Source organism: Struthio camelus, chromosome 9 (assembly GCF_040807025.1).
Source record: "Struthio camelus isolate bStrCam1 chromosome 9, bStrCam1.hap1, whole genome shotgun sequence".
Taxonomy (NCBI): domain Eukaryota; kingdom Metazoa; phylum Chordata; class Aves; order Struthioniformes; family Struthionidae; genus Struthio; species Struthio camelus.
The window spans coordinates 33,521,659-33,542,587 of NC_090950.1; the positions used below are offsets into that span (position 1 = coordinate 33,521,659).

Sequence of the window (20,929 nt, forward strand, 5' to 3'; positions counted from 1 at the left end):
TGAAAAGCTAACATTAACAATGACCATCCATAAAAGAATGACTGCTGCAGCAGGGGCTCAGCTTAAGGGAAAGTGAAACGATATGTCAATAATAAGAAAACACAAGCGCCACATTCTTATACTACTTTCTAAAGCATGTGCATTTAAAAGATTTGATCTATCTGGTTTCTGTCAGATGTTTCTTATTCTTTTTGTCATAGAGACGGGTGAGAACAAGAACAGCGCATCCCTTAGGTCAGAGCAGCTTGTATGGGAATGACTGTAATCCCACTTGCCTGCCTTGGAGGCAACCTGAGCTTCATGAAGCTTGGCACGAAGGCTAGGCAAATAGATTATTGCCATTCTCCAGCAGTTGCAATACGTGAGAGTAAAAAGAGTTTTGTCTTGGGCTGAGTAAGCAATTACACTCAAATCAAAATGCTTTCTTTTAAATCAACCAATTTGTAGTCACTTTTCAGTGAACAACTCAAAAAAAAAAAAAAAAAAAGTGACATGAAATATTTTTGCCACCAAGTCTGAATATTCCACACAAGAAGAGTTTTGATAAAAAAAAAAAAAAAATAGCATCATGCCAAAATGTTGGCAGTACAGTCCTCCTGCCAAAGATCAAGCAAAGATTTCATTTGCTGTGAAATTAAATCTCCATCTGAAGGTGTATCAAAATGTATAATGTTCAGAAAAAGTGCTCTGTGTCCTTGTCAGGGCTTAAGCCTACATAGCAATATGTACGAACAACACTCTGTTACCCCATCAGCCACAAGATTTCCTCTTCTCCTTGGACCAGCAAGATGAAGTTAGTTACAAGTGTCCAGATGACAGAAATTCAGGAACACCAGCTATTAGGAAACTCCACTAAAAGCACAATATAGCATGCATTCTCAGCAACGGAATTTGCGAATGCACCTGCCTCCTCCTTCTATCTGTGTGAAGCAAGCTGTAGAAGTCTGTTCTTTTCAAAATGCTCAGTAACTTTGGGTTTATGTATCTGAAAGATGATCGTCAAACTTTCCCTTTGTGAAGACAAACGTTGATAGTTTCACTCTTCAAATTAGCAATGAAACTATTTATAAGTTAACATAATTTTATTACCACTAAGTGAGGGGTGGTATCTTGTGAGCTTCAAGAATATCAAGGTAAGCAAAACCTAAAACATTTTCTGGCTTTCACGAGTTCATGTGTAATTTATGTAATTGTAGAAACAGACAAAAAGATTGTTCTTAGACCTGTGGTGTTCTCTGCCCAAACCTCTCCACCTTCTTGTTCCCACAATCCTTTAACCTCATTTCTTAGCTAGTATTTGCATACATTTAACTTTCTTTTTAATCTCTAAATATTCTCTTCAGTTTTCCTTTAAACAAACTGCCATCCCCTTTCCTAGGCTCTAATCTCCCCCCCACCAAAAGACTCGTCACAGGGGCAGACTGTAGAGCAAGGGTTCCTCCCCTGCACAAAAAACAGTTTCAGCCATAAGGATAATTCAACGGTATTCAACGGTCGCTTCACGCTTCCAGGACGCACCCAGCCCACAAGAGCAACTGGCCTGAAGCCTTCTGGATAACTGCACTGGGGAACACAAGCAGCTTAAGCCACAACTGAGAGGTTTATGCCCTTACCAGCTGACTATCCACTCAGTTTTATCTGCCCACAGAGACAGCAGGTGCCATGTAGCCATCAGAATAAACATTAAACACTTGACACCACTGCGGACATGGTCAGAGTCACAGTTCGTAGCCATAGCTGCACAAAGGAACAGTAACAGAACCGGTCAGCGTCAAGAAAAAAACATTCTAGTTGCTGCTCCGTTCACTTTTCCCCAAGAGGCATTTTCCCTCCTCCTTCTTCCGTGTTTAAAACGCAGCAACAAAAGCCCTATGATTTTCCTGGCAAAATACTGGTCAGACACCCCCAACTTTTGATCCCTTGCCAGCTTACAGCTCAAAGAGGAACCTCAATTTTCAAGCCAATGCGAGCAAGCACAACGACATCAGAGCCCCTGAAAGGGTTCCAGCAGGAAGGGAACCGCTGTCTCCTCACCACTTGCACTCCGTCGTTAAAGCTAACCTGCGAAGGTGGCTGCTTTCTCAGGGCAGCTGGAGGCTATGCGATGCGCTCCCCAAGGGCTGAGGATCGAGGCAAGCTTCACCACCCTGTCTCTCCAGGCCTCGTTCTTTGACCATGGGCACGCTGCAGAGACAGCCCAGCCCACCGCACACACCTGAACTGGGACTCGAAATGAAACCCCCAACACTTTAGCTCAGGATGGGAGAAAAAGTACCAGATGCTGGATACAATTGTGGGGGCAATGCCAGAACCAAATTAGAATAAAATGTTTTTTTAATAAATGTTTAACACTATCACAGGATGAACGCGGCATAGAAGCTTTCAGGTTAGTCCAACAAGCATGATTTTGCTCTCACAACTGTCAAATAAACTTTCAGTGAAGTCACTTTGGACTCTGAATTGTAAACAAAAACAGGGCAAAGCCAAAGGTTATCTGTTAAATACACAGTAGATAACATGAGTTAGAAGCCAAAAGTGTGTCAATTTATATCTAAGCACTTCCAGACACTCACTCTCTGGTCTTGGCTAATCGCCTCAACTTCAGAAAATGTTTTTCCAATAATTTTTATTTTGCAGGATTCAGCAACGCATTGTGTCTTTTTCTTTTTTTTTAAAACGCTTAGGTTGCCCTCCTTTTCCTTTTCTTTCAGCAAAAAAAAAAAAAAATTCTGAAAGAAAGTATTTTCAAGAAAAAGAAAGACTGTTTTAGTTTAAATGTAGTAAACTGATGATTTTGGCCAGATGCCATGGGTTATTCCATCTATTCTCTGCTTGCAATACATGAAGTGGGTAACTGTTACCTTTCTTGGATATTTTAATGGGAATGGTCTCTGGAGGGCGGAGAGGCTGTTTTACCTAACAAACAATGCTACAAAGTACACCACAGCTGAGCACTACCCTGTGCTCAAATGCAAATCAAAGTATAGAAAAAGAGGAAGAGTAAAGTGATGCTTCTTTTAAAACTACATACTTACTGTTTCTAGTGTGTAATTATTATTTCTACTCTCAGGAAACTGTTACAAAAGGAAGAAAAAAATTGCAAAAAATTCTCTCAGATTAAGATGAAAAATCATCTGTGACCAACTGCAATGTTTACTTGAAGTCAATCTGGTATTTACAGATTTGTTTTTTAAAGTGCTTTGAATATAAACAAGCCTTTATAAATACACTGGAAAATGTTTAAACTTCAGCCAGGGATAAATGTTTCATTTCATAAATTAACATTGGCTTTTGGTTGACAGTTGAATATTTTAGCATGACAAAGAAGCATGATATGGACCTTTTTGCTGAAGTCTAGTTTATGGCAACAGGTTTCCAGTGTATAACTATTATACAAGCTAATGTTATTCCTGTTACAGAAAGCTAAACTTGCTTTGGAAGTAAAATTTGTTTGCTTATATTAGCCAAGTATCACTCAGCCCTAAGACAGCACACTGAGGGGAAAAAACAGCGTTTTCTGTCTTCTCTTCATACCAAGAAAAATGCCGGAAAGCATGAAAATTAGAGGAGAATGTTGTTGCAGAAATAAGAGAAACATTACTTGGGTTTCTGAACAGAGCTGTAGAACATGTGGTTTAAGAACTGCTGAAAGAATTAAGAGCACATTCCTTTTAGTTTGATTCAACAGTTTTCTTCATATAAAAATTACACTATTAAGCTCACTGTTGTGGAAAGTGAACATATTTACTAAGTCTTAACAGAAAATTATTAGCTTTTAATACAAAACATTCAGCCAGTGTGCAGTCAACTGTAGTTTTACTCAAGACCTTAAAATCATTATTGGTCTAACTATTTACAGTTAATAGCTTCAGTCATTCAAAAAACAGAGCTATTGCCAGTTCCCTGAGCTAAGCGAAAAAGAGAATTTATGTAGTGGAAATATATTTCACCTACAGATATCTCCTTGCTGTCAGTTCAAAAGCCCACTTATGATTTCCTTCCTTTGCTGGGGGGGGGGGGGGGAACACACACACACACACCCACACCCACCCACACCCACACACACCCACACCCACACACACCCACACACACTTGGTACTTAAGTCCTAGTGGTGTCAATCATGTGCTGTTTTCTGGGGCTCCCACATGCAGAGAGCTCCCAACTATCTTGGCCGAAGCCACGGCTCCCTCCTCTTGTGCAACCCCCAGGACTGTCACGCATTGGGGTCTGCCAACAGACCTCAGGGCAGCGAGGCACGCAGTCAGCTGGAGGCGAGCAGAGCCACTCAGACCCCTCAGTTAAAAGGAAATTCAGCCCCCTGAACAATTGCAAGGCTTAAATTCTACCAAAGTCAGCTACACAACGCCACTTTTTGTTCCAATGCCAAACCAAATGCATTAGGTTAAACTATAGTTCACGTCCCATAGCCCACTTGGACTTTAGTCCACTTTAAGAAAGGCTAAGATATAGGGAGGAGAGTCATGATGAAAAGAAGTCCACATACATCTCATACAAAGGCCTCCTCACAACACCACCAGAAAGCGACTTTTCCTACTCAGGGTAGAGGGAAAAAAATATACATATTCATACACACACACACACACACACTTGTGTGTGCATGTATGTATATGAATATGTATATGTGTGTGCATATATGTATATAAAATCTCTTTCAGTGACTGGCATCATCACAAGACTAGCTTGTGCATAAGCTAATTCAATACTATACTTTGCAGTATTTCAGAAATACAAGCTACAAGATAGATTTAGGAAAAGTCACTAAAGGGTAGCTTGGTGCTATCAAATCATGTAAAAAGTTCCATAATCTATAACCTTCATTTCCTAATTTCGTTTTGTGTATTTCACATTTCATTAGCATGCCAAAGATAAGAAAAAACTAGGAACAAAGGAACTAGTAATTAAAAACTGTTCATCCTTTATGAAAGGGATATTAGGGAGGAGAAAAGAACACTGGTAAAGTACTATTCATTAGGAACTAAAATATTAACTTCATTTCTATGCCTACTGTTATTAAGTCTACTGTAGGCTGACAAAGAAACAGGATAAAGTCCAATTTATATTTCTTTTCTTACGCAAAGTCTCTCTTATGCCTATAACTAAAACAATGCAATACAAAGGGTTATTCAGCATTTAATAAATAGACGCTCATGTTGTCTGCTGACATTAGGATAGTCATTTTGCCATTTTGGCCAGAAGCTTTGAAAAGCTTATGGATGTTATGGGGATGACGGAAAAGACACTCATGCATGCAGCATGGGTATCTGAACAATCATGCTGAACTATTACACATTTGGAATTTCACTGCAGTTTGAACACTTCTGAAGCAAACCCCAGTGAGTGTGACTCATCCCCACACTTATATGTTAACTAATCATAAAATCCTTGTTTCTCAGGGCTGATAAATATGCACTATTACACATGGCACCAGCATAAGGAACAACACCTTTAGAAAGTTAGTAGATTTTCGAATTTAGACTCTTGAAAATATCATTTAAAAACCTTTACAAATACTTGCAATCTGTAATGCGGTTATATATTTAGTAGTTGCCTCCATCACAAAAGTACAATATTGCAAGCTTGCTCGTGGCAACATTCAAACCTGGCAAACGTACTATCTTCCTGTCATTTTCTGTTTATTGGTATTCCATTCTCCCTGGCCAGTCAACCATGAGGTGAGCTCTACAGTTCACTGATCTTCTTCCAGTTTGCCACTGGCCTGCAAAACAGCAAAGCAACCAGTGGTTTGGCTGGAGTGCTGTCTCACTGCAGGAAAGGCAGGCAGGCATTTGAATGTGCCAGACCTCAGGATAGAATAATCTTGAATGCAGACAGGAGGGAGCCAAGCTCAGTAACATCAATTTCAGCACTTCTGGGAAGGTTAATGTAGCAACTGAGCAAGTATGGTATTCTGCTGCTACTGAACTTTGACTTTGTTTTGTTCTGCTTCCGTCTTCTATTCTTGAACACACAGTCTTGCCTAACACACATCTTCCTTCACCCTCTATCATCTTCAAGAGTTTAAGCCAAACCTCAATCCCTTCTTTGTCAAAAAGTGTCAGCACTCCACTGAAAGATGAACATAGGATGGAGGAACCCATTTACCGTCTTCTGCAAGGCTTCCTGTTCCCTGATCCCTCACCACTGCCTGTTTGCCCCACAACCTGACACTCCGCCTTGTCTTTACATCCCCCGCTCTCCGCTTTCTCACTCCATTAGAGATCCAGACTCTCAGGACTAAGTATTCTTAGTCCTGGGGACTCTTATTAATTATGTAACATATTAAACAGAGAAAAAATATTGAATATGTATTCACCAATTTTATGGTTTATAAGCAGCATCACGAACAAAGAGATCTTGAATTCCAAATAGGCAGTAAGTATGGCAGTTTGTTTTAAGAGTTAGCTCAGTAAATATAATTTAGCTACTAACATATTAACTGAATGACTTATAATTTTTGCAGTAAAAAAGTGAAAACGTGGACGCTTAGACTGCTCTGATTCACAATATTAAGTACATTCAGTTTTTTTAAAGTCATTTTTTCCTAATGCAATAAAAAAGGAAGTCATGCCTTTATTTTGTTTTTGAACTGTATTCAATCAAATACTTAGTAAGACAAATTTTTAGACTTAGTATGAGACTCCGCATCACCATTTAATGTCTGATTTCAAGCCAAGGAACAAACAGAAAAGAACATTTATTTTAGTGGTTGTCAGGTGGCTTCCAAACTCTCTCTCTATTCCACATGCCTAACAGAAAACTTAATAAATAAAAAACAGATTTTATAGGGCTGGAATTACAGAACCCTGAGGCTCAGAGCCTCCCTGCTAGCCAGAGCACTGCCCCAGCCATCCCTGCTCCCATCCTCAAAAAGGCCACACAGCACCCCCAAGGGAACCTAACCTGTGGCAACGTCATCCACCAGCTGCTGCAAGGCAAGCCACAGCTCAGGAGAGTTGTCTCACGCTTCCTGCCCTCCTGCACCAAGATCTGTCCTGTAGTTTTGGTACTGAGAAGCTAGGATAACAATTACTTATTTCAGTAACACAGCATAAGGCCTTTGGATGAACAGGTATGTCACTGCACATTGCATGTTCCCCTGCTTCTTCCTGAAGAGGCTGGAATTTGCATGAAAGATTATGCCAGAAGCAATAAGGAGGCAAAAAAATGGGAGTAAGGTGTGAGGTAAATTAATGTGTTATATTTTATCCTGTGTGAAAATTTATCATGAATTTTAGCACAGCAGTCTGATACTCTAGAAGATATTTTTATGGAAAAAAACCTATGTTTTGAAATAGCTTGCAATATTCATTCTTGTAGAGTATATTATATTTACTAATGGAAAGGTCATTCAAATCAACTCACGGTTTTGACACAAACCAACAAAAACAGTTATATCTGAAATATACAGCACATTTCCAATACAAATAAACATAGTAACAATCACTTAGGAAACCAACAAGAAAATACTGGGTACGCCACCAGTCTGTTGTTGCCTCATGCATAAGCTACTATAAAAGTCTTCTGTTCCATATAGCACTCTTGAAAGGTTCCAGATCTCATTCACTTCTTTGTTAAACTAAGAATCAGCAAACTACTCCAGAAACTTTAGTGTAATGATGCTATCTCCTCCTCCCTTTCCCCTTAACCCTGACAAATACTCATGGAAGTTATCACTGATGAAGCCAGTTTACACAGAAAAAGACTAAAGCTAACAGTCCACTTTTGTAGCAAAAACTGTGATTTCAAATCCATTTTAGACAAAGTAATAGCAACCACCAAAAGAGTATTCCACAGGTAAATAAACAGTATTACAAAGATGAGCCTATAAATTTGTTTGGGTGTATCAGACAAGACTCCAGACTCAAGGAAGTGGAGTGAAATTCAGCCAAGTGATTAAGAACAAATTCTTATGAATTTCTGGGCCCTAGAAATCTAGATTTGTTTATCTGCCAATAAATCTGCAGCTCAAAGACATGTCACTGAAATAAAACTCAATGTTCTAAGAGTATCTTCAGTCATGTAATTCAGTCAAGTCAAAAATCCCACCCTTCCTTTTAATCAAGGATTAAATTAGTGGCATGCTTTGGAAGTTAGGCTTGTGACCAACTATTACCTTTGGTGGATTTATTGGGAATTATACTGACGATCTCATTAGCATTAATGTAAGCCTCAACCCACACTTTTGAAAGTTAAAGGTCACCTCTGCTGGAGATCCCAGATGCTTTCATTTGAGTTGTCTCCCAGTGTTGCTCTGAACTTATCTATACTTTACCAGATGTTGGAAATTTGTACCTTTACAGTTAAAACCAAAAAAAACTCCACTTTTTTAAATTATGGAGATATGTCTTTAGGGCTACTGGAGCATCTCTCCTCTGAAGAAAGACTGCGAGAGCTGGGCCTGGTCAGCCTGGAGAAGAGAAGACTGAGAGGTGATCTCATCAATGTGTACAAGTCTCTGAAGGGAGGGTGTCAAGAGGATGGGGCCAGACTCTTCTCCGTGGTGCCCAGCGACAGGACGAGAGGCAACGGGCACAAACTGAAACACAGGAAGTTCCATCTGAACAAGAGGAAATCATGCTTTCAGTCATGCTTTCTCCACACTAAAGAACCACCTTTTTGCATCTTACACGCTAATGAAAGTTATTGATTCATGGTAAAGTAACTGGTAGGGTATTAGAAGATACAGTTATGATTTGTCATATAGGACCTATACACATAACAATAAGGGTGGTTAAATGCCTTATTAAATGCATCTGGTTATGATTTTAGAGATGCACAAGTAGAAAAGTTTTTACATACTCTTAGCATCACTCAGAAGTTTCCTGCACATGCAGTAAAAAGGCTCACCCTAACACATCTCTGTTTCAGATCAAGTGAAACAAACAACTTGGTATCAAGGGAGAAATCACAAATCACTTAGATCAATCAAAGCTGGTTGGTAGAATTTCTGACCTGCATAGTTATGTTATAAGTTGAGTAGTTAGACATTCTATAAATAAAATTTGCATTAAAACTACATATTAGCTTTTAGGGTTAAATAGATTCACTTGGATCCTGACAACTTAGCAGTAAGCCATCTACAAAGAAAATGCTTTAAATGTAAATTCTCCAACTTCAAGGTCAATTTTTTACAAAATGAAAAACAGAGTATTTACAAGGCCTAGAGGCTTAATTAAATACTATCACATTGACTGACTCGCATTTTTTATTTGTTTGGAAGCTAATTTTGTTAACATTATATAAAGCTGTCTCTGTTCCTTCAACTTTTTGGCTCTTCTCTCTCTCTCTTTTTTTTTTTTTTTTTTATTTATTACCGCAGCTACAGCCCCGCACTGCTGGGAAGTAGATAGTTTCACTGGCTACCACAAGAGCCTTTCTGTGGAATACATACAGGTAGAAGAGATGTACACGCATCAGGAAGGGCAACAGTGAATTACTCCCCCTCTGCAGAGCTTGAGCACAGTAACTATCCTCCCCTGTCTGTCAAGTCTAATAAAAGCAATGAATGAGCACACACATCAATCCAGGAAACCCCAAACTGTTGGGTAATGTACGGATCACATCTTCCAACCCTCAGATTCCAGCCTACAAGCGTTCAGCATTGGAAACGTTATCAGCTGCAATAAGCCATCGTCCCTGCAATTCACAACTGCAAGGAAAAAACCCCACAGATTTATGTGACTCTTCTCCATCAGTGCCAGATTATAGAAGAAAAGAATGACCTTACAAGTAAATAAAAGGAGGATAACACCCAACTAGCAAGAGTGCACGATGCTTGACCTATAAAGCAGTGCCGAAATCTGTATGCAGACATGCTGGACTACTACTGATTCATACTTTGATTTTTCAAAATAAAAGACTATCCCACTGAATATGAAGAATATAAAGAACAGCTGTAATAAAATATTCACGTGAATATTTTATTACAGCTGTTCTTTATATTCTCTGGAAGATGACTTGCACCGGCAATGATAAACCAGCTGTCTATGCATGGTTTCTGTGCAAAGATAAGGGTACTGAAACAATCTGCTGCAACAGATCAGCACACAGTGACCTAAGACAAGAACTTTATTTCCCTGGCGAGGCTCATCCACAGTTAGACACCAGCATGACCTCAACACAGACCTTGGATAGACTTTAAGATTTTCCACATGGTTATCTATGCACTAAAGCATAGGTTTGTGTGATCTGCATTCACTGAATTTGATTGATCTTTTTTGTAACAGCATAGGTACCTCCCCTACTCCTAAAGACCCCGAAGGCTTCACAGAATGCTAGACCTAATCTTGTATCATCCTGGTAGCTTATTTACATTGTACACTGCTGAAGTATGCCCTTCCAGAGCACATGAACACCACACTTCAATTTAAGTTAAGTTTGAAGAAGTACTTGTAATAAAACAATTCTATCATCCCAGTGCCTTTAGTAACACAAATAACCAGAAAACTTGCTGTTTTATCCTGCTATGCCTGTAAATTCATAATATATAGTGGCTATCAAGAAGCAATAACACGCTAGATTAAGTATCCTCACAGTACCCCTACAGAAAGCAATATATAAAGCCTCCAAAAACCAATTCCAATACTGCCTTTAAAATTAATACAGTTAAAACAACAAACAAACAAGACTGAACACGCTAGCCTATGTTTTAGACAGCACTGAAAGCATCCAGTCTACACCTGTTATATTACTTTAACAAGAGCATCTGTGTTTCAGTTCATCTGCTGCTTGAGTACATTTGCAGGTTAATATCTCTGCTTGCAGGGTGGTCTGAAAGGAGAATAAAGATCTCATTTAAACCATACGAACTACTGATGGTACTTGTCATTGTACATCACATACTTAATTACCCTGTTTGAGAATATGCTCTACTAAGGAGGATAGCAGATTTTCCCCAAACATATAAAGCTTTAAACCAGCTTTCCTCTAAACTAGAGTGACAGATGATGCCTCTCTTCCTGCCCACTTCTAAAAACCATACAGGTGAAAGAGAAAGATGTTACAAATTTTCACAAGGCAAGAAAAGATAAGCCTGCCTCAGTTAAATAGGTTATTATCCCCATGCACCAAGTAGAAGCTGTCTGCCAATGTGTCTGCCAATACTGTGGATGATTTATCAGGCTCTATGTCATCCAAGAGGCGTAGAGTTCAAAAGCTGTAGTCAGTGGGAGTCCTTGACCACTCAAGCCCAATGCAGACATCAGTAACAGCCTATCTCAATTAGAAAAGATGAATTGCCCCCTGACTTCACATCTGAGGTATTCAACAGTCAGAAGGGGGACACAATAATAACAAAAGAAAGCCTGAACTTGTGAAAAGCAGATCTAAAACACTTCTTTGCTGCAATCTGTCCAAACTAGAATGAGCTGAAAACGCAGGGTCAAGTTACAGTGCAATAAGACAACCAAAGTCAAAGCAGCACTCTCCACACTCCCATAGAAAAGATCTCCCTCCTAGAGACTAGAGGAATACTACAAGAGGGACTAAGAATTAGCTATTGGATAAGGTGTTTTGTTTGGGTTTTGTTTTATTTTTGTTATAGTTTCATCTGGTTTAGAAAGCAGAGGATCTAACACAAAAAGTGAGAAGCTGTGTCATTTGCAGATCTAGCACTGGAAGAGATAGCACAGTGAGCACAGGTGAGAGTCTACTAATGTCAGTAACAGTCTTAAGGTTTCTTTCCATTAGAAGAAACACTACCTGGCCTACGCAAGCTGAATAGAAGGTCTAGTTCACTGGTACTGCCAAGGCTCCTACAAAAGGAAGAGCTAGGCAGTGTTTGTCAGAGTACAGCTGAGGAAATGAGCAGTTCTTCAAACATACGTGTTCAGAGGAGCATAAAAAAAGTCTTAAAATGGCCTCCCATGCTCCAAAGAAAGCACTTTACTCCCTTTTGCTTGAAAACTGTAGAATAAAGGGAACAACTAGGTACAACAAGTAAGGATCAGTCTGGAGTTACTTCACTTGTTAACCTGACTGACAGCTCAATCCTTGAATTAGCCTACAGGAACCACTGAGCAGTATTTATTTCTACTCTCCATCCTCATCTACATAACTTGATGACGGAACACAACCCTGCCTTCTGCCTGGCAACAGCCAGCTCCCTGGATCAGAAGCTGAGTCTGATAAAACACATAATGCACAGGAAGGTCTAGGGTATTCAAGACGCAACAAAGATACTCTTTGATGGAGGAAAAGCTGCTCAAATGTTGTGGCAGACGGATCTATAACTGTTTAAAACTTAAGCATTTTCTGAAGGTTACCATTTATGTAGCAAGAAAAGCAAATCAATCGCAGCTTCAGCAGTGGAGCAACACAGACTTTGGAGGCAGTAACTCCTACTGCTGCTGCTAGACCTTAGATATGGATGTCACTGAAACTGGTCACTCAGAATTACACACCTGTGTTGCCATCAGCACAGCTGGGCACTGTACGATTTGTACGATAAGTGGTCCGAGTGAAAGGTGTGAGGAAGGATGTCTGAAACAGCCATGGGTGATCCCAACAAAGTGACTGTACTCTAATGCATAAGCATAGGCAGAGCATTCTGGTTTACACTGATGTGGAAGTGCAAGACTGGAGGAGAACGAAACCCACTTAATCTGAACTTGAACTATTTCAACAGAGTTTGATAAGAACCTAACTACAGAGACCCAACACCAAATGCAGTAGTTGTGAACTAAAGTGTTGTAGTGGTAACTCCAGTTGTTCGTAAGCCAGACTGCTCATGCTCTGCACCACGCTCTTCCCCACCACTGTGCCAGAGAAACTAACTCCAATGGTATTTAGTTCCCTACTGACCAGGTATAAAACACACGCTGAGGTATCAGAGATGAACCTTTTCCAGTGTGGAAAAAAAATAAAAACCCCAAATAGCTCTTTATCCTTCTGTGAATTTTCACCAACCCAAGAACTGAAAGCACTTTCCAAACATTATTGCTGTGAGCCCTGGGAAAGGAGAAAGTTAAGGTTGATTGCTCACCTGTCAAAAAAATAAATATCACACATAAATGTAAAAGGATTTAGGCTTTATTTCCCACACAGCCATCACAGAGAATCCTCTGTTCTTGGCTATGCATCGCATAGCTCTTCCTCCTTCGTAAAACGCTTTTAAGGAGGAAATGAAATTAAACAATCTGCCCATGATGCTCCTCTGCATTTGGGAATTTATTAAACCACCAGAGCTAAAGTAAAAAATCAGATATAATGCGTTTTTACCTCTAGTCCTTTTCTCCCCCTACTTTGAAAGCTAATAACAATCCTCCAGAGACTGATGTAAAAAAATTAAAGTCTTTCATAAAAAACAATAATTACAAGGACCCACATAGTATCATCCTCTTCAAAACCAAATTATAGATGTAGCATAAGAACCTTCTATTTCTTAAATTTATTCAGGGCTGCACCTTTCCGAACTTTGTTCTGAAACTCTGTTTTGCTATGACCACCCAGGTGGGAAACCAGAATACAAAAAGGATGTACACATTCTACTGCTAGTCAGCTTCTAGAAATTTAAAAAAAATACCAGACCTGCTGAAGTCTTTAGATGCTACGACAAACAAGTGAACTTCAATGTGGAAGAAGTAAGCGATGCTCTGTGCTTGGACTTCTGCTGGCAGAGGATTCTGGGCAATAACCTAGGAGTCCCAGTCTGATGGGTAATTACTCCACTTCACAAGTTTCATTGCCAGTAAAGTATTTGAACGCATGGGTGCACAGTTTTCATGAGCGATCATATTGCCCTTTCCAGGATCTACTAATTCCAATCGTTTCTTCTACATGTAATAGAAATACTATCACTACCATTTCTGTTTTCCAGAACTGGGCAGAGGTAATCAGTCACCACTGGCACTGTTAAAGTGTAAACTGCTAAATATTATCATCCTGTTGTTTGTTAAAACTTCTTTTCCTATCATCTTCCCACTAACAGGATGCTGTAGGAAGCATTTGTAAAATTGCATGGTACTGGTAAAGCATTTACCCCTCCCCCTTTTTTTTTTTGCACTACTTACAGAAGCAAGTCAATTGGATCAGAAAGTCCAGCTAAGGCTGAAAATAGAATTAGCTGCTTCACCTCACCCATCTAGCATTAATTTATATATATAAAAAAAAAAAGTGCTGCAGAATTAAGCATCAGCTATCTTGCATCTCTTTCCCTAGGGAGATAAATTTATGCTTCTCAGCTCTGATGGCCTGTAACAGGAATCAGCTTTTTACATCAAACATGAAGCTGTTATTTCACTCCATTACCAAAGGAGAAGGATCAGACAGATTATAGACAGGAGGTCCCTGATGGTGCATCTGCAGGGAGTCAATAAGGGCTAGTTCTTGGGTTCTCATCAGGGCAGTCCAAACCAGCCTGACCTTGGTCCTACATTTTGGACAAGCAGCTTCTAGATGAGACCAGGCCTGATCTCACACTCTGTGCTACTCCAGCGCACTCCGGTAGTAGCTACTGTGCTCTGGTACTCAGCCAGCGAGGCACTGAAACCTCCCAGCTCCCTTCAGAACACAAATCTTTTCATTTCTAAACAGTGAAATGCAAACTGAGATGCAATATGCTGGCTTGTCATAGGCAAGGCAAGTATTAGTGAGTCTAGAACATTTGCCAGCAGCAATCTGACCCTAAAGATGCTAGAAGTTCTATTTAACAGACTATTTAAATTCATTGTTCTAGATCCCTTTTGCAAGCAAAAGACTCCTTTCACTGTCCTTCATAGACAACTGTGAAAGCTTTTATAGTGCTACACGTGGCTTTTCCAATACTATATAACAGAATCTCGGAAATGGCAGAGACAAGAGACAGATGTAAGCAAAGCGTAGCCACAGAGTTTTCAGCGAGGTGTGGAGAGCAGCTGCGTGGGGTGGCATGCAAAAACGGTCTGCCTGCCTGTCCAGTGGAGCTGGAAGGGGAACTGCATTCTCAGTTACTCCTTTCTCACCCAAATGTTACCACCAGAAGGGCAGGATCAAAACTGCATTTTGCACAGTAAGGTCACAACAGGGTCTGAGAGAGAAAAAGAGCCATCCATAGTGAGTTCCAAATACCTCTCAGATCCTATTTGGAGGCAGAGTGAGGCAAAAACAAGCAACAAGCAATAGAAAACAAGCTGGTTTCCCCACAGATTATCAAGTGGTTCTTCGTTATGAGCAGTTCACTCCCCTTTCCACAAAGGTGAGAAAAATAAAATAACCAAGTCTCTAGCACTATTTGCTGCTTCTTCAGAGCCAGACAGGAAGAAGAAACATCTTAAGACTTACATAAGCCAAAGCTACAGAACAGATTAATCATATATGATACTATATGGGAACAGATTTCATCTAATCCTAAGTAATCAGGACAGAACAGGCAGGCATTCAGACATGCACACAAAAGCATAAAAAGCTCACTCACAATGGCTTTGGTTCAGACTAGGGTGGTATGTGCACTAGCAGCAGCTCAGAAAGCAAGTATCTGGCAACAAAGAGGCTAACCATACAAAATACTGCTTGCAAGGTACTTAATCGTAGAATGCTGCCAGCACAAGAGCTCTCCAGAAGCAGCAAGGATAGCATTCTCTCTTGAGATACGTATATAATTATAGAAATAGAACTACAGTATCTTACATAATAATTGTGTTCGGAGAAATAATCATAACTAGTCCTTCTTTCCCATCTTCCTTCCTTTTTGAAATGGGGTGTGACCTCAGAGCAAGCACAGAGCATATCCTGGAGTTTGCTTCATCTGCAAGCAGAAGATTAAATATATCACTTGTCTTGATCATCACTTCAGGAACTTCTTTTTATCAGTTCGCTTACACTCTCATTAACCAAATTCACCTTTACACTGTGATTAATTCAAGATCTGAATCAAGCGCTCCGAGAATTTCCACTGTAACTTCTGATTTACAAAAGTTACAATTCTTCAACGTACTCCATGTAAGCTTATAAGTTAATTTTTGTTGTGTTAGAAAAAGCATGCTAGGCATCCTGGTAGAAAAAAAAAAATCTCTTCCTGAATATATTTACATTGCCTGCTATCTTGACTATTTCAAGAACAGTGTTAATTCACATCACATCTCTTGTAACAATGACTCTTTTGAAAAGGCTGAAAAAGTTTGGAAACTAAAACATACAATCCAACTGGCAAATTTCTCTTTACACAAAGAAACCTTGAAATTGCCTTACTAGCCTCTATACCAATAATAAAAAATTAAATTTCATGGCTATGAACCACTCCTTCATTGAACATGTTGCTACTAGTTACCAATACAACTTAGACCTTTATTGTGCCTTACCTAATGGGTTAAAAAAAAAAAAAAGGAAACATAAAAAATTCAGAACAATTGCATTAAATAGTACAGCAATAGCATTTAACACAAGGACCAGGGTCTTCACCAGACTTACGCTGCATACTTCCACGATTGAATAAAAACTGCAATGGAAATGTGAGTTAATATTTTTGCTATAGCAGTGAAATCAACCCACTGCACAGGGATAGTATGAAAAATACAATATATGGGGAATATAAAAATACAGCAAAAACCAGTTGTAATACATAACCAAAATGTAACAAGTTGCCAGTGATTATCATTTTTTTTCCTGTAAGTGGACAGAGCATTAAATAGAATTGGGACCACAGTCAGGAAAAGAGTGATATACAGTCAACATCACCATGAAATTACAAGTAGAGAATGGGTTACTTTAAATCCCAAGGCTAAAATTTGGAAGGAGGAAGAACTGAGGGGAAAAAAAGTATCAGTCAAATCTACACGTTCCTCAGCACAGCCATTTTACACCGTTAGAAAAATTAATCGGAGTGATACACACATAGTATGATCAACTTAAGTTCCCCCCCCCCCAAAAAAAAAAAGAAAGAAAAAAAGAAAAAGGTATTTTAACCCAACGGAGCAGAACACCCCCCGCACGCCCCCACAGACCGGGGGCAACCCTGGAGCTGCCTCCCGGACCCGCAGCGAGGCCGGCCAGGCCACACCGCCCCCGCGGGGACTACTAAGGCCACCAACACCGCTTAAAAGCTACCCGAAACGGCGCGGCCGCTCGCCCCGCCACAGCCGTTAACCGTCCGCGCCGCCACACGCCTACCGGGAGGGGCGGGGCTGCCTCAGGCCGCCTCAGGCCGCCTCGATACGCCAACGCTGACAGGGCGGCGGGGGCGGGAAGGGCGCGCGGCGAGGGCGGGAAGCCGAGGGCGGGAAGGGCGCGCGGCGAGGGCGGGAAGCCGAGGGCGGGAAGGGCGCGCGGCGGCGGCCTCGGGCTCCTGAGGCGGGCGGGCATGTGGCGGGCGTCCTGCGCGGAAGAGCTCCGTCCCGCGGCCGCCGCCGTGCCTTCGGCAGCACCCGCAGCGAGCAGAGCCGGGCCCGGAGCCCTTGAGGGCTGCTTCACTGGGCTGAGAGGAACCGCTGCTGAGGGCAGGAGGCGGCAGAGCGGCAGCGACGCACCAGCGCAAGGCCACTGTCTGAGTGGGAGCAAAACTGAGGGAATTATAGTTGCGAGAGCTTGGTCCTGGTACGCGGCGGTGGAGGCTGTTTTCCCATGACCAGCAGCCTTGTTCGCTCTGTGTTAATAGCGAAAAAATCATTTAAGTTTTGTCAGAACTCAGTGCTAAAGCACCCAGGTTCCTGCTCTGTGCCTGAATGTTTGCCTGCATGTCTGAGAGAGACGGTCCTCCTTGCCTAGGTTCCCCTGAGGTACCGCTTGCCGCGTAAACAGGTGGGTACCTGTGCGTGCGACTGTGCCGTGCCCTCTCAATGCAAAGATTTCCTGAGAGCCACGCACAGCACTGCATAAAGTGGACAGGACTTGCAGTCCTCAAATATTACCGAAAACACATTGGCAACCTGCAAACACAGACTGTAATTTCAATCGGGTGCCAGCGTTCTTCACAGCACTGATTCTACAGTTACTGTGACCCCCATCTAAACATTGCCATAACTGCTGTAGAAAATCAGCCAAGACTGCCTCGAGGTTTGCAGAGGCTATGCGCTGGGAGTCACAGTAAGCTTTCCCCGTCATTCAGGGAAAGGAGCATCAGATCCAGACCGGGAGTACGTGGACCGCCAAAGCGGCGTTTTCTGCCTGCTCCCCCAAGCGCGGCGCGCCTCCTTTCTTAACCCCGCGGAGAGCGCACGCAGCGCCCGACGCTGAGGGCGACAGCTCTGAAGAGCACGTTGGAAATACCGCACCAACATGTAAAATACCAGCCTGGGTCTGAGGCTGACCGTGAGGCACGGCAAGTACGCTCGGTTCTGCATAAAAAGAGTTATTTCAGATTTAACCTGACGCGTGTAAGGTTAGGCTAAGAGAAGCTGAGAAAGTAGGAAGGTCTTACTGAAAATCCTGCGTAGTTTTGTGTTTACAGCTGGATCCTGGGGCTCTGGCCCAGCCCGTTTCAGTGCGCCAGGAGGAGTGCAGTGCTATTTAAGAAAACAGTAAGACAATCCAGTACCGACACAGTCAGACACCTGGTTTGGTACCGTACAGTGAATTGGCACAGAAGACGTTGAGAGCGTTCGGCCAGAAAGACGCTGTGAAGAAGAGGACAGAACAACATGAAAACGTTTTGCAAAGGGATTTTAAGGGTAACTGGCATAAGACGGGAAGAAGGAATGGCATGAGGAGGAGCGGAACGAGGCAGAGAGGGAATACTGTGTGACGGGAACCGGGACAGGCGCGATACTGGGATGCTGCAAAACAGCCGGCTCAGCCTGGGGCCCAGGAGCCTTCTGCCACAGCGCCTGGTGCGCGTGAAGACCTGCCGCCCGCCGGCGCCCGTCTCTGCTGCCCGCTCGCCAGGAGCGCCGAGCGCGAGCGGCTGCCGCTGCGGAGGCAGGCGCCCTGCTGCAGGAAGACTTTTCCCAGGTCCCCGCAGAAAAACGAGGACTCATTCCCCCCGTGCATCACTTGCGTCCTATGACCCTGTGCCCTGAAGTCTGAGTCATTTTTGCACTGACTTGTTCACGGTGAAGAAGAATTTTTAAAAAGTTAACAAAAAAATTAAAGTTAACAAAAAAATTAAACAAAGCAAAACAAAAGCACCAAATTATGAACTCTAGCACGTGGTGGAGTAACCTGCGCGTTCTGCAAGGTTACAGAGTTGTAAGTAATGGGAAAATACATAGTAAACTGAGTAACGTTCGGTTCCAGGCCCTAAACTTCAACTTGATGTGAACGGCATTTTTGCCTGAATAAAGATCCCAGTATTTTAATTATGAACTGTAGACAAACGCACTGAATTCAGGTTCAGGAAAGCTGTTTTGTTTCCCTGCTCTAGCACAGATACTTGTGTACTTCTGGGCAGGTCGCTTGCGCACTGATCATCCAGCAGATTTGTCTTCTCTCCTCCAAGAGCCTCTGGTTGCTGGTGCGATGGCACGGCCTTGCTGCATGTCCAGACAGCCGTCCCAGTTCTCCATGAAATACAGGTCTTCCTCAGGTTAGGCAATTAGCTGCTGTCGCATGATGCCGGCAGGAGTGAACCGCAATGGTCATGAATGCAACCTGACCGCTGTGAATTACATATGCTTCAAAAAACATACGAACCATACAAACAACAGAGTTGTAGAGCAGTGCTGCCTAGCCTCCGTGCTTGTGCAAAGTACGGCTGTATCGTATGAATGTACATTAGGGATTGAACTGCAACCAACAAACAAAAAGAAACGGCAGTTCTGTTCCATTTTTGCTATGTGTGTATTTGCTGTGAAAACCTAGTTCCAAAGTACTTTCTTCATTCTGCTTTCCTCTTCTAGCACCACTGAGTTTACACTCAACCGCTCTCTCTTGCCAAAGTATAGTCTCACTTAACAAAAAGCTCCCCTGATTCTCCCCAGTAATAAATTCCATCCAAAACAATGTATTTTAATATCAGACATGTGCCAGAATTTGCTGGCAAAACAGAGAGATCAACATGGATTGGTATAACCATTGTATTTTCTGTAAGGCAGCCCCATTAAATCACAACTGCATTATAATGTAAAATATTCCACATGTTCTTCAGTAACCTTCTTGGGGGGGAAACTTTGTATTTTTTGTAATTTAATACTGTGTTTCTCAGAAGCATAGTAAAAGCTGGGTTTTAATCACAATACACACAGTGTATCCCTAGATGAATAACCGCTTCTTAAAGTTTTGACAGGGTACCTTGTATATTTTATATATATGTTTTTTGATTTTAATGTAGATTTTCACATATGTGTCTTTGGAGAATTTTCAGAAGCAACTTCAGTCTTTTTTTCTGCCACAAATCATGGAGAATGGTACAAATAATTTTTAAAATTTCTTTTCTGTCAGGTTTACTGCCAGAAAAAAAAAAAAATCAGAATACGTCACTTTAGAAGCCTTGACTTCAGTAATCTAGTAGAACAAAAGAGCTCTTGAAAGCAGTTCAGCCTTTCCCCTTCAGACTGAAATTAGGATTTAGAAAATATGCCTAATGATAGCCATGCAGTCCTCTTTTTTATCTCTCAGAGGAACAGAATTCAGTAGGACCAGGGACATTGTGATCTTTCAAATTTTTCCTTGCTCTCAAGGTAGCACCTAAAAATGTCAGTAAATAATTTAATGCCAATGCTCAGTCGAGGCTGTATTATTTTTGCTGAGGCTGAAAGTGCCGTTTAGTACAATCAGGTTAGTATTGCCTAACATAAGCGCCCATGCCGAATAAAACCAAGACCACCTACGCATTTCATATAGACCACCACTGAGAGGATAACGAACTTCATCCAACACATACCTCAAGCAGAGTTCTGTCAGGCATACAAATAAAAGTACATGCTGCTACCGATTTCCTGACCTTTCCACAGTTCAGAAAATGTTAATCTTTTTAAGTGCAGATCGCAGTGATGGTCATCACAATTAATCATGAACAGTCACATTATGGATGTAGAGCACTTTCTCATTTATTTACTTTTG

General features: G+C 41.5%; 1 protein-coding gene across 11 annotated transcripts in view; it reads right to left on the reverse strand.

Annotated features, from left to right (window-relative positions):
• Positions 1–17,212, reverse strand: part of LOC104145046 (arylacetamide deacetylase) — an 84,353-nt gene extending 67,141 nt beyond the window's left edge. For 5 of the 11 annotated variants that reach the window (XR_011142879.1, XR_011142878.1, XR_011142877.1 and 2 more), the window contains exons 1-2: positions 17,042–17,100; positions 15,626–15,743 (exon numbers count right to left, since the gene is read on the reverse strand). The gene's annotated coding sequence lies outside the window, so the exon portion shown is untranslated. The other 6 variants (XM_068954605.1, XM_068954609.1, XM_068954606.1 and 3 more) reach the window with 6 other exon arrangements.
• Positions 17,213–20,929: the final 3,717 nt, after the last annotated feature.